General features: G+C 31.7%; 1 protein-coding gene across 1 annotated transcript in view; it reads right to left on the bottom strand.

Moving 5' to 3' along the window:
• Positions 1–11,368, bottom strand: part of LOC123702339 (neuroligin-4, Y-linked-like) — a 60,304-nt gene extending 48,936 nt beyond the window's left edge. Inside the window, exon 1 of the mRNA XM_045650061.1 lies at positions 11,206–11,368. The gene's annotated coding sequence lies outside the window, so the exon portion shown is untranslated. The remainder of the gene's footprint in view (positions 1–11,205) is intronic.
• Positions 11,369–15,022: the final 3,654 nt, after the last annotated feature.

Here is a 15,022-nt window from a genome sequence, read left to right on the forward strand (position 1 = left end):
AGACTTCAAGCCTCTGTACTGACTTCAAATCTGTTTACACAGGGTTTTTTTTCGGGTCAGCACTGATTTGCCTCGAATTTGTAGTCAGTTACTGACCCTGTGTAAATCAGCACTAACACCAGAAGAATTTTTCAAATCGAACTAGTAGTTCCTGAGATTAGAGCGTTCAGACAAACAAACAATCTCTTCAGCTTTATAATATTAGTATTATAGATTATGTTCCATGTTTATTTATCAAACTGAAACAGCTCTATCGATTCGTGCATACTTTGCTAACTATATAAATAGATCGAGTGAGATACTTTTACGTCAGTATTTTCCGAGCTTGAGCAAATAACTTAATGATCAAATAACAAAATTAAGTTACACTTTCAGTCTAGGAGTTACAAATTCGGTTTCAGATTACTTAGTTTATTTTATTTACTACTAGCTTCCACCCGCGACTCCGTCCGCGCGGAAAAATTAAGAAAAATTACGATTTATTTTTTTTCTACGTATTTTTCCGGGATAAAAAGTATCCTATTTTATGCCCAGGATAATTAGGTATAATTATACCAAGTTTCATCGAAATCGAACCGTTAGTTTTCACGTGATGCCTGAACATACAGACAGACAGACAGACAGACAGACAAAAATTTTTTTAATCACATATTTGGGCTTGGTATCGATCCAGTAACACCCCCTACTATTTATTTTTTCAATATTTTCAATGTACAGAATTCACCCTTCTACAGATTTATTATATGTACCTATAGATTTAAATAGCTCAGATTTACCCTCTTATTCTAAAATAAGATTTAGATTCTAATAAATTATAACATTAGTAAATAGATATTTTAAACAGGATAATTCAAATTAATTGAATACATTTTGCATGGCAAGATACTTATTTCAAATACGTACAAACATTTTTTTTTACATAAACAGCTTTGGAATTAAAAATTTTCCTATTTAACTGTATAATTTACGTAGTAACTATTCAGTTAATCTGTGGCTCTATCTACTACTAGCTATTCTTTATCTACATTATTAAAAAACAAAAACCCGTAAATTTTAAAATTATTATCATTATGCCACCCTTTGACAGTCTATAGTCAATCATAAAACAACATGTATATTAAATATTTGCATACTTAACCGTAATGAAAAAGGAATAAAACCACTTTTACACCTTCCAAATTAATATTCATTGAAAAATGTGCATAGCTAACTGACTGTATATTGATGTGAGTACATTTTGCAATCTAAAAGCGAGTAAGCCGCGAGTTGTATGCAAATATAAGGGTTCCGTAGAACAATTAAGATAAAATTGATGGTAATAAATTAGCAATAAAGGTGAATTTTAAGAGAGATCGCTGTAGAGTACAAATTGATGTTATTCATGGGATAAAATATTAGTTTATAAGTCTTTTATTTACATTTGAATAACAGTTATAGTTTAATTTTCTTGTATGGAAACCACACAACTGATAAACATTGTCTTATTTTTTAGTAAACACAAGGAGGAATGATCATATAGGTACAGTGAGAAACTAGAAAAACAAAATGGCTAACTAACTATTGTATTTTATTTATAACATATTTTCCAAATCAATGACACATCAACTTGTTATAACAGCTATTCCATAAATATACCACAAATAGTCGATTTCTGTTTTTGCTAATTGATTAAAGACTACCCATATCATACATATCATATCGCTTCCTTTAATTACTTCTTCATTTATTTACATCTTCCTATATAGCTTCATCAAGCCACACGGTACAAGGGTTTGCATTACGGTACCCTAAAAATTCGGGAAGGGCGGTTAATTCCGGCCCTTAAGGGATATTCTAATTAGGTCAGGATGGATCCGTTCAATTTATATCGGACTACACCATGGGCTCGTAATTGGGTAAAGGTACATACTACATATAATACTAGGTATATAAGTGTATATGAAGCAATTCGATTGTAGGTTTTATTGATAGTCTTGTAAAACAAGGGGTGCTTAAATATCGTCACTCTTCTCATATGTATTTTAGATTGTTTCCTAATTTCGTACAATTTATTGAGTTTTAGAAAACAAGGGGTGCTTAAACATTCGGCTTCTCGTGTGTGTTTTAGAGTTTCCTTTAGATAACTAGAAAATAAGTAAAACTTAGTACCTGCCTATATCGTATACCTTGGTACGTACGTATGTAGTTATTTCAGAATGTTTTCTTTAGGTAAGGAGAAGATTTCAAAAGTAAGGTATAATATCGTAACCAAATTAACCTGTTTGGCATTAATTTATTTCCACAATTTTTTTTAATATTATGTTTTAATGGGATATTTATTATCACTGCGAAGGTTTTCTACACTTGTAATTCATACATTTGTAATTATAATGTATTTAACATTCCATATTTCCCATACCTCTTATGTATTTGTAGTTAAATACTATTACAAATAGAGTAAGATCCCAGAGCGATAAGACATAACTTATTTTCTAAAAGATGAAACTTTAAGTTCTCAGTAGTGTCTCATGTACTTTGTATACCTGCGTGTTTGTGAAGTTTGCCCAGTGACACCTGGGCAGGTACCAGGTGAGAAAGGTGACTAAAAATAAGAGTTACTTTACTTAAATTTAGATGGCTGATTTTTAGATATATTTTATAGAATATCATTCTCAAATGGTATCGCAAGTATCAGACACTTTTCATGGACCAAAACTTTTGTCAGACGCTTTAAAGCTCCACCAAAAATAAATAAACTTTACTTATTTTTTAATGTCTGATTTTTTAATATGTTATCAACATAACTATTACAAAATTATATTTAATCAGTCAGACAAATTGGAATGACCAAAAATCCACTAAACACAAAAAATATTCAGCCGTGAGTACGAACGCGAGAGCACTATATGAGCATGCGTGTCAGAGGGAAGAATGTAAATATTCCAAAAAGTACTTACTGCTTTCGATAAAATATTTCTGCATCTCTTTTCAAATAAAATGAATTTCAACATTAAGGTAATAATTAATAATTATTAAAATTAAAATAATTTATTGCATATATTCGGTAAATTATTTTTTAGCATAGAACCTCCACCTTTTTGTTTTAGGATGAAAAAGAAAATAGTGTGACAGGCTTAGTGCTTGACAAAGTGGTAAAGTCACGTATCGATAAAAATACAATAATTATAATATCTATCTTTTTCATCCCTAATGCGTTTCAGAGCGAGTGAGACGTCCATAGTAACACAATATACAGATACATACAGTAAGGAAACTTCATACAAAACGTCCGAAATGGCTCACGCGCACAAGCAAGCGTGTTTACGAGTATCCTAAGGGTATTGAGGGGGATCGATAGTAGCGCGTAACACATCCACAGATTTTGAATAACAAAGATACGTAGTATAGAAAACAGTTAAAAGTAATGTCAATTCACATTAAATAAATATCGATTGTTTCAGTTTGTAGCCCTTTCAATAAATATATTTGTACATACCGTATCTGACTACAAGTTAAAAAGAGACTATTTTTAAATTTCTATAGATAATATGGCAGCATGAGTTTTAAATTATGTTGACATATTTTCTCTCAAAATGATAGCTACAAATAGTCACTATTAGCCTATTAGGAGTCCAGTCTGTTTAAAGATCGCATCTATTTTTTACGCAATCTAGAAGAGCACAAAAATCTAAAAAAATGGAAACCTTAAAAAATATTGTTTAAATTTATGTGCATAATTGCGTAAATATTAGGGAAGAAAAAGATAGATATTATAATTATTGTATTTTTATCGATACGTGACTTTACCACTTTGTCAAGCACTAAGCCTGTCACACTATTTTCTTTTTCATCCTAAAACAAAAAGGTGGAGGTTCTATGCTAAAAAATAATTTACCGAATATATGCAATAAATTATTTTAATTTTAATAATTATTAATTATTACCTTAATGTTGAAATTCATTTTATTTGAAAAGAGATGCAGAAATATTTTATCGAAAGCAGTAAGTACTTTTTGGAATATTTACATTCTTCCCTCTGACACGCATGCTCATATAGTGCTCTCGCGTTCGTACTCACGGCTGAATATTTTTTGTGTTTAGTGGATTTTTGGTCATTCCAATTTGTCTGACTGATTAAATATAATTTTGTAATAGTTATGTTGATAACATATTAAAAAATCAGACATTAAAAAATAAGTAAAGTTTATTTATTTTTGGTGGAGCTTTAAAGCGTCTGACAAAAGTTTTGGTCCATGAAAAGTGTCTGATACTTGCGATACCATTTGAGAATGATATTCTATAAAATATATCTAAAAATCAGCCATCTAAATTTAAGTAAAGTAACTCTTATTTTTAGTCATCTTTCTCACCTGGTACCTTCCCAGGTGTCACTGGGCAAACTTCACAAACACGCAGGTATACAAAGTACATGAGACACTACTGAGAACTTAAAGTTTCATCTTTTAGAAAATAAGTTATGTCTTATCGCTCTGGGATCTTGGACTAAAAAATAAGGCTTTAAAATGCGTTACTAAGAATTACACGCCATTTTATCACGACAGATTATGTATAAGAAAGAACAAAATTTGAATTTAGAACAAAAGCCGATCTTATTACCGAGGCAGATAACCTCTAACATGTTGGAAAAAAGTTGGAAAAATAAAAAGGGGTGTAAGCAAAAAAGTTCTAATACATTTAAGCAAAAATCTAAAAGTGCGAGTCGTGAGCGTCTCAGATATTACAGAAGATGGTTTTACTAAATTAAGTTATGAATATATTTTTACATTTTAAGGTTCACACAAAAAACTGGAAACGAAGTAACGTTTCTGAAGAATGAAATCATTTGAAGTGTGTTAAATAAGATTCTCCCATTTATTAAAAAGTTAATGTAACTAAACATATAGCTCCACATCAGAAAAACGTTTAAGGGCTGATTTTTCAATGCTTGGATAAAACTTATTCGTCGAATAATGTATAAAACTACCATTTTAAAAACGTATTCTAATTGCCCGTATTTGATAGTTTACGTGACATACTAATATTATCGTGTAATACTTTATTGGACGGATAAGTTTTATCCAAGCATTGAAAAATCGGCCCTAAATATAACTACTTAAAACATACAGTAATACTACATTTGGTAGATTTTTACTTAATAATTAAGCTGATTCTAATAATATATTTCATCCTATGCTGTCTGAAATCATGGATTGGATTAATTTCACATCTTCTCTGATAACTGCAAAATAAGCCTTTATATTATGTAACGAAGGTTCTACCTTCCCGGTTTTAAGTTCATATTTAACCAGCCTATAATCAACGAATCTTTACAAACCTACCACTATTTTTATATTATGTCTTCACGCACATAATATCTCAGGATACATCTTAAGACCTAGTAATCTTCAGATGATGTCAAATCAAACTACTACGATACAGCTCCACTCTTACCCAAACAATTGACCATAACCTAACTGGCCAACTAAATTTCCCCCCACGTTACAAACAAACAAATTAGTAACCAAACGTTACCCATAAACGTTCAAATTGGATCAACCTTCGAATGATAGTCGAGTGTCAATAGAAATTTGGGACGGCTTAAAATTGCTTTGACAGCGCTGCCTTTGTTGGAAGTAACTATCTATAAATCAAGCCTGGAATTGTCATTCAGGCGACCTTGGTCTCTTGGCAGTGTCACTTTGTAATGATTGATTTTGAAGTTCTGAATTTATGGAGCTTTTAATTTAAGAGATTTCGATTTCATTATAATAATTGTTATCATTCTTTACAGATAGGTACAGGTTTTACCTGATCAGAAGTGACAACACTTTCTGAGTTAGAGCATGTTCACCTAGAAATTGCCTGCTAACATTTTCTTTAAATTTATTAAAAAAAGCTGAACTGAATTTGGTAGAGTTCCAGCCCTTAGATGTTCGCAAGAGAGTTATCTCGAAAATAGATATGAGTGTAATGCGAAAGTAACCTAGATAAAACTACTATCGTCCCTTAGTTAATGCGTTACTTTTTCATATTATCGTATAAGAATGATTTATAGAAAGATTGAATGTGAAGGAAATACCTAGTATGAATTTGGAATTTTGTTTTATACCTAAGTATATATAACTAAATAATATTTGATTCCATTTTCTGGACTGTTTTGTTCTACTATATGCATGCATCCAAATAATGAGGAAAATATAGATAGACAAAATATAGACAAGTCTATATAACTGCGTTAAAAACAACCGACTTCAAACTTGCACTTGCAACATTTACAAATACAGACAAAAATGCTAATAAAATAAAAACTACTGGGCCTATCCGAATAAAATTTTTATGGGACCAATTCGACACCATCCCGCATCGAACAAAAAAAGAATCACGTAAATCGGTTCACAAACCTCGGAGTAATCGTTCACATACATAAAAAAAACATACCGGCCGAATTGATAACCTCCTCCTTTTTTGAAGTCGGTTAAAAATATAGAAATGGCTATGGAAATCTCTTAGTCAAATATTCAAAAAAAATTTCCCCGTAAAAGGTAACATTATTTGTTTGTATCCAAATTGGCATTAAAATTCCTCTCCCTCACAAAAACAATATCGCAAACCTCCTAATTGGTGATCTTCTGTTTTTAGAATAAACTTGTAGCATATAATATCAATATACTTACTCGTAATACAAAAATAAATCAAAACATACACAAATAAGATAACTTTCCCGTTTTTACAGTAAATATAGTAAATAGATATTACTGCAGAAACTTTTATACCAAAATATAATGGTCCCGACATTTCCAGAAATAACTTGGATTTTCTCTACAAGTATTATATTACCATACCATTAAAGGAATCTTTTACATGAACATATTCTATAATATGTATCCAATTATCCTTCATCTTATTACATGGGATAAACCCGTCTCAACGTATTTATTATCAGACAATAAATGTCACGGAATATACCTTTGACCTTGATAAAACCTTAATAATTTTGGGCTTGATTATGAAAAATTGTTACGTATTATATTATCTATATTTTGTGTTATATGAGTGTTGTTTCTAGTGTGTGTGTGTGTCTTTACGCATATTTGTATAGCGCATGCAATCTAGGTTTAAAAGTTTGATCGATTATAGTTTGAGTTTTGCCTAAAGTAGGTAAATGCTATAGGCCAGTAGTTATTACGCGTTAAGATTTTGTTTAGAGCAGAGTTTTATGAATAATTATAGTTTGAGTTTTAAAGTAATTATACTATATACCTACCTAGGAAGGCCAGTAGGTATTACGCGCTACGGCTGTGTTTTTCGAGCTTGTTTTGCATGCTCTGTAGAGTAAACAGTTTGATTGTCTTTATGTTCAGATTCGACGTATAGCCTGTCGAACTTAACACTAACGCTTTATATGAACTAAAACTAATCGTGAATGAACTACACAGAAGTACAGAACCTATCCAGAATTAGGGCTTTAATTCTATTTAATATTCACATAAAAAACTATTCAGTTTTTTATCTTCAACATTTTTCATTTGAACCGATTTGAATTTCTTGACAGTGAAAATGTAAAGGTTAAATTTCAGGCAGACAGATTGTTTTCTTATAATAAAATATTGCTTGTCTAGAAATTAGACGTTCTAAGAAAAGCGTCTGACAACGAACTAGTTAAGTGGAATATAGAACAAAAATAGTACCTACCTATATTTCTAAGAAAATCTATTTTAACAGATGAGCGTTAACTTCAGGAGTTACATACCTACTTACTCCTGAAATCTTCCTACGAGTAAAATTTTCCAGAATAATATACCTAACCTAGACTTAATAAAATTGTGGAAGTCCTCTGAACTTTCGACGAGGTGAATCGATTTTGATCATTGTTTTTTACTAGCTGTGCCCCGGTGGTTTTACCCCTATTGCTCAGTTCTTTTTGATCTTTGTGTTATGATTTAATTAAAGCCTTACGCATTACCTTAAAGCTTAAGAATTACCTTACTCGATAAATGAACTATCTAACACTGATACATAATTTTTCTAACCGGACACGTGATTCCTAAGATTAGCGCGTTCAAGCAAGCAAACAAACTCTTCAGCTTTATAAGTATAGATTAGAAAGTTAGTGCCTTCGGGTTGTTTTGCAATCTTTCAACAACATTGATGATGAAATGGAGTTAGATTAACGATTGCGGTGCGCTCAACTTTGAGGGTGATAAAATTTAAGCATTGACATTATGGTATGAATTTTGAAATAGAAGCGGTGAAACACGCTTCTATAGAATATTTTAAAAGTTTTATCGTATGTAATCGTGCTTAGTACTTACATAACAGATGATTTTGTAAGAAGTCTATCTATTTCATACAAAGTTACACTATTTAGCAATTAATATGGCTTAATTATTTGTTCCCTTATGACCTATTTAAAATAATTCATCCTTGCCACTGTCTGATTTAAAACATACATTTAAAATTGTATTGAATTATTACGCATATTTATATAAAATAATTCACACCGTGTGAAACGTATATTAGTTAAATTCTTAATAACTTTCATGTAATTAAAACGAAACGCAAAATTCCCTATATTATTAAACAACCCACATAACAAAACAAAGAGGAACACAACCACCGGCACCGCCGAGAAGCCGGCAAAAGTTGTCCAGAACTTCGCCTTAAGAATATATTAAGGCTTTGTTATAATTGTTTATCTTCAAAGATTCATATCTGTAATACTGAAGGCATCAACTTCATTTATATTCCGCTGAAGGGTCGAGGTCATTATATAAGGAACAATACCCGAATTTAAATCTTTGGAAATAGCTCCCTATTGAATCGTAATCATAAATAGTATTTTGAGCTGCTGCTTATGTTCATGTGATAGAAAACTAAATATGGCCATTTTAGTAAGCTGGACGATAGTTGCAGATTGAATAAGCTGATATATTCTGTAGGTAGGTACTACATTAAAATCAGCTCTCTTTTTTACGTAACTAACTTATATCTATCCGACTGTCTTTCATTGGTAAACCGCTGCAGCTGTATAAATAATATACCTAATTTAGCGTAGAAATAGCTAGAAAGATTTGAATCTGAAAGTCACAATCACACAGGATGACTTTTTTCAATTAACTCTTTAAAAGTTGATTTAAAAGCTGGAAAGAACAGCTCACGCAGAAACATCAAGTTAGGGAAACGTAATGGCTAAACAGTTTATGACCCTAAAACTATTGTTTCAAAGTTCAAAATATATTGGCACTTGAAATTGCAAGGTTACTAGTCCTTTCGGGGGTATGGGGCGGCTGTAATTCACACCTGTTTCCCTTTACGGACAATCCGCTAGGCGTCTAAGTACCTACCAAGCAAGACTGGAATATAAGTATATAACTACATTTGTACATAAGAATGCCTTTAGTATTTGCAAATTTTGATATCATTATCCAGCCTATATTTTTTTCAAACTAGAACTTTGAATCAAATAAGTAATACTTACCTAGGTAGAACCTACGATACAAACGTGATTTTTAAATTTGTTCGTAAGTAGATAGTTTGTTATAGAATATTGGACCCCAGTTTATACTATCGAACTATATTTAGGTCAGGTATTTTTTCTATTAATCAATTCAATTAGATAGTCGGTTCGTGAATTTTTATAGGAAGGTCTATTTACCTACAGCCAAGGCTAGGTGTTTCTCACGATTTCGCCCGCAGCGAAAATTATTGGCAAAATATCAACTCCATATTTCAGTCCTTCTGCAGAAAAAGAAAATTGAAACAAAAACATGTTTGTCCTCCAAGTCCAGTCTCCAATTATTTTCTTTCCAAATTTCATCAAAATCGATGATGTGGTTTCAGTGTGAAGGCATAAAAGATAGACTTTCGCAATTATAATATCTTATATTAGTAGCTAAAATATATAAAATATACTAGAGATTTTCTCGTTCGTTAGAAATATCCTATAAGGTAAGAAGATCATAATATAGATAGGATACACAGAAAACTTACGCCATATCACTTCAATAACGTTTGTGAAGATCAAGTTATAGTTAGAAACTTTCCGATTTGTAACATTAGGATAATATATTAAGGTGAATAGTAAGTAGGTATATGTAAATGTGAGTATTATTATGAAATGGCAAAGGAAAGCTTCACGAGGAAAATGACATGTCGAAGAATCAAAAGTTCGACGACATGTGACATCTGCCAACCCGCACTTGGCCAGCGTGGTGGACATGGCCTGTGCCCTCATAGGAGTTCCGTGTCCTAACAGTTGGAACTGGGAACATAATAATAAATTAAGCTGATGACGATGATAGTAGGCATTATTTAGTAGATAGGTATATATAGGATTAGAAGAAATGATATTAAAATAATGCTATAAAATAAAATGATAAAATGTTTAAAAAAAATCAAGAGCTTTTCCGAAGGCTTTCACTAAATTGGATTTAATCTTAGCGTAGCTCATGTAACTATATCACATGTAGTATCACATGTATCAGATGATTTATGAATCTATGTACCTATTAATGTAATAGAGCGGATTTTTTTCCACCATATACCTAGGTAGGTAGGTACCTACCTAAGCTAAGATACTGATGAACCTATTCTGTATATTCATTCAACAGTAGAAAGCTACATTGCTCCACATTTTTATTCCAGGAAAACCCGAGAAAATCCGGGGCCAAGTACTAGTCATAAATATAAGCTAGTATTATTTTGTAACTTGTTTATCCATTCGCTAAAATAATCGCTAATGGTTAAGCTTTTCTAAGTAGTTACTGTATTTCGCAATTTTCTTTTCAGTTTAATATTATTAAGACTGTTAAGTAGAATTAGTTTTATCCTTATTTCTATTTTATGTTTTGTGTGTCTATAATTCTTATTGGATTTTTTTGGCACGGACTTAACGTTTCACGAAACCGTAAAAATAACGTTAATCATTTTTAATTGATTTCAATAATATTACCGAATTAAATCTAGTTCCAATTAATCTAAGAGTAATTACAATTAATTAAGACAGAAACCTTATGTGCAGAAACCAATTTCACTAATAACGTTGCTTTTATGCCGTTCTGAATAAAAATGACTTATTATTATTTTAATCGCGGGTTTTTAATAATTTTCTTTAAAAACTGCCACTACAGCCTCACCAAATTCTATCATTTTCTTAAAAAATCGATTACAAATCGATTCTTAAATTCCATTTTCAAACGTTCGCCGCGTAACTGCAAAATTACTCACATTATGAAAACAACTCCTTATTTCTCCAACCACACACTACACAACACACAGACGTTTTAACTGCTATTTAAATACAGCAAATACTAAAAATCACAGCACAATTTAATCTGTAATGTTTAGTCACTCGCGTATATTTTTTAAAATCAAATAACGTGACATTCCATCGAATGGTCGGGGCTAACTGAGCGGTGTGAACCCGGTTGCTTTTCAGAATATATCTAGCTCTTTCGCTCAGTATGGGATTTTGAGGCTCGGTGTAGGCTGTCTCGCTCTCACAGAGTTCGTATTACGTATAGGTCAATATGAAAACTCTTCGGGACTGGAGGCTGCGTAGTGTGACCACGTAATGGTGTTTATAATTTGCATTCGAATGTTACATTTTTGGGGGTTTGTTTATTGTAATTTTTTGTTGTATGTCAATTTATAGATTTAAATGCATTGGAAAGGGATACATTTTTAATGGTCATGTATACATAGTATATCGTTCTTATTTTTACAAATATTTTTTATCGTCGGCGAAAGACATTTTTTTTGTTAGATTTTGTTAAATACTTTCATGACTTGAGAGGTGGTATTTGATTAACATGGTAAATACTAAATACTAAATAGTAAACTCAAATATATAAACTACCGCTACGACAGTCATTAAACATGGCTATACCTACTACAAATTTTAATACAGATAAAAATGAATAAGTTAAATTTTCAATTTTATTTGTGCTGAAAATTTAATTTATTTCATTACATCTTATTCAATCACTAAACACGACGCATATCAGAAACCATTGTTCCAAATTAAAAAGAAAAAAAAACACAAAAAATCGGATAGTCGCACCGAAACTTTTCAACGACTTTCTAAATCATAGAATCTCTACATAACCGGCTTTAATCACGCATGCGCAAATCGCCCTACAGACGTACAGAACACACCCCAACGCTACGAGAGCACACATAAACAATCGTGACGTATGCATCGTACATTCCACGTACACACGCACAATTCTAAACAGATATACGATCTTTCATACAAATATTTTACGCACACATGCACGATTGTGTTGCACTTCTAGTTGGTGTTTGTGTGCGTTTTGATATTCATTGAGCGCTGTCAACGTTTTTTAAAACTGTTTGTTCTAAGCAATGCACCGATGAAAGGTTGTTTAGAGTAAGGTCTACGTTCCAGCATTTTTAGATATTGTTTTTGCGAAGAGACTTATATTGTACCTAGATTTTCTCCATCTTTGAACTATATGCATCTTTTAACATGTTGATATGTTACAACTTTTTATGTCTCTGTACCGAAACGGTAAAACGGGACTCTATAATTAATTACTGTGACTCCAGGCTGTATCTCATAAACCGTGACAGCTAGAAAGCTGAAATTTTCACAAATGATGTATTTCCGTTGCCGCTATAACTATACTTATATACTAAAAATTAAGAAATATATGTATTGAGGGTGGACGCCACTCCCCATAGTACCTTCGTGCGCGAGTCCGACTCGCACTTGGCCGATTTTTTAAAGATTGTTTGCTTCTTTAGTAATGGTGAAGGAAATATTACCAAAATACCTTAGTTAAGTTACCCTCAGGAGGATTTATTTCGATTCGTTGTATAATTTTTGCAGATTCCGGATCGCCTTAAAAAATTTAACATAAGTACAAAAACCTTAGATCATTAAGTAATGATCTAAGACAAAAACCCTTATTTAACCAAGCATCGAAGCTTAATCTTTTAAAGACAGAGTGAAAGGACTACCAAGACAGGCAAAAGGGCATTGTAAATTATCCATCATTTAGCCTTCATTTAAAACTTCTCAAGGCTTTGTAGTTTGCGGAACTTTATAGAACGAATAGGGTAACTTAGCTAAGAAGTGTTTATCTAAGTTCCTTGAGGAAAACTCAGTTTTCTCGGTTTAAATTATTATCACAAAACACTCTTTAATGTATTTTTCTTCATATATTTTTGTAAATTTCAAAGGAAATTCCTATGGAAATGTAATTTTCATCGCGGTAAAAGTAAGCCACTATCTAAACACAAAAACAATATAATCATAAAATAGCTCCGTTGCAACGTGACAGAGAGACAAATAAACACTTCTTCCCATTTATAATATTTTTAAGTAAAAGTAGATAATAAGAATTATTTAAGTAGGTAAGGATAACAATATATAACCATAACTATACTATTACAATAGAAAGCATGGATATAGCATTGATACAGAGCATTCAAACCCGTATGTCTCTATAGCATAATATATAATACTGGATACGTAATACCAAATTAATTATACCATTCTGCGGTTGAACGATTATCGACGTTATTTAGATCGTTAATTTTATTAGAATTAGATGATACTAGATTATTCTTTTTTTGTTTTCATTATTCTTCCGTATCAATCAAAATTTATTTTAGTTTTCGTTTATTATAATATCGCGGTGCATAAAACTTTTCTATATAATATACTAGCTGCCTCGGCAGATGTTATTTTTTCCTATTGTTTCCTGTTTTCTCTCCATAAGAACCTTCCACGTGCCTTAACAAAAACATTAAATAAATTTTTCCGAATTAGTCAATCCGTTCTCGTGCTTTACGTTCGAATCAAAATCACAACAAACAAACACAATCAAAATCAAACTATACACATTGACAGATAATCAAAATGATTCACACAAAGAAATATTCTCAACAATATAAAGAAAAGCAAAACGAACTAAACAAATGGCGTACACTAAAAATAAACAACCCCTTTCAACTATTTATCACAATGTTATTGGATACACCGTCACAAAGCATATTCAATAAAACAAAGCCAGCTCGTGGATGAAGGAATGATAATAAATTGTATGGAAAATGTATATTTTACTTCCGCTTTCGGGATAAGGCGCGACGCTCACTGAATTGTCGCAAGAATAATTATTAATATGAAACAACAAATTCTATAAAAACAACAAGTGTTATCTGCGTTAAAAACAACCGACTTCAAACTTGCACTTGCAAAATTTACAAATACCTACAGACAAAAATGCTAATAAAATAAAAACTACTGGGCCTATCCGAATAAAATTTTTATGCGACCAATTCGACACCATCCCGCATCGAACAAAAAAAAATCACGTAAATCGGTTCAGAAACCTCGGAGTAATCGGTGTACATACATAAAAAAAAACATACCGGCCGAATTGATAACCTCCTCTTTTTTTTTGAAGTCGGTTAAAAACTATGAGACAGGTTTAGGTCATAATAATTCTCAGTCAATTGCAGATGCAGTTTTCAGTTTTTATACATTCCGTCTTCCATTCCTTTCTTTCAACAGTTTAATTCCAAAACCGGTACATTGATTATGTGGATAACAATTCGTAGATAAATTATCTATTTCAAATTTTATATTCGCGTAGTATGGATTGCGCTCTCAACTTATACTTGTCAGTAATAATAATAAATGTGTGTAGGTAAATATGGAAATTATAAATAATTACACAATTTGATACACTGTCTATCTTAGCTGTCTATAGAGCTGCATTGCTCTATGAAGCAATTGTTGCCCCAAGCAGCTCAGTAGTCAGTTATTATGGAAAATGACGTGTGCTGCCCTTTTCGTGCTGTGACTTGTGAGAGGCTGCTCGCTCTTTGCGGGCCTGCCTATTAAGGATGGGAAAAAGAAAAAAATATGACCTAAGCTACGCGGCAGGTGTGTGACTACCCTTATAGAGTCAAAAGGATCAGATATATTGATTTATTTGTTATCTATCATTTTTGTGGCTATTATAAGGAAAACGTGTATAATATTTTATTGAGTTCATATTTTATGTACTTC

The sequence above is a fragment of the Colias croceus genome, chromosome 2 (assembly GCF_905220415.1).
Source record: "Colias croceus chromosome 2, ilColCroc2.1".
NCBI classification, from domain to species: domain Eukaryota; kingdom Metazoa; phylum Arthropoda; class Insecta; order Lepidoptera; family Pieridae; genus Colias; species Colias croceus.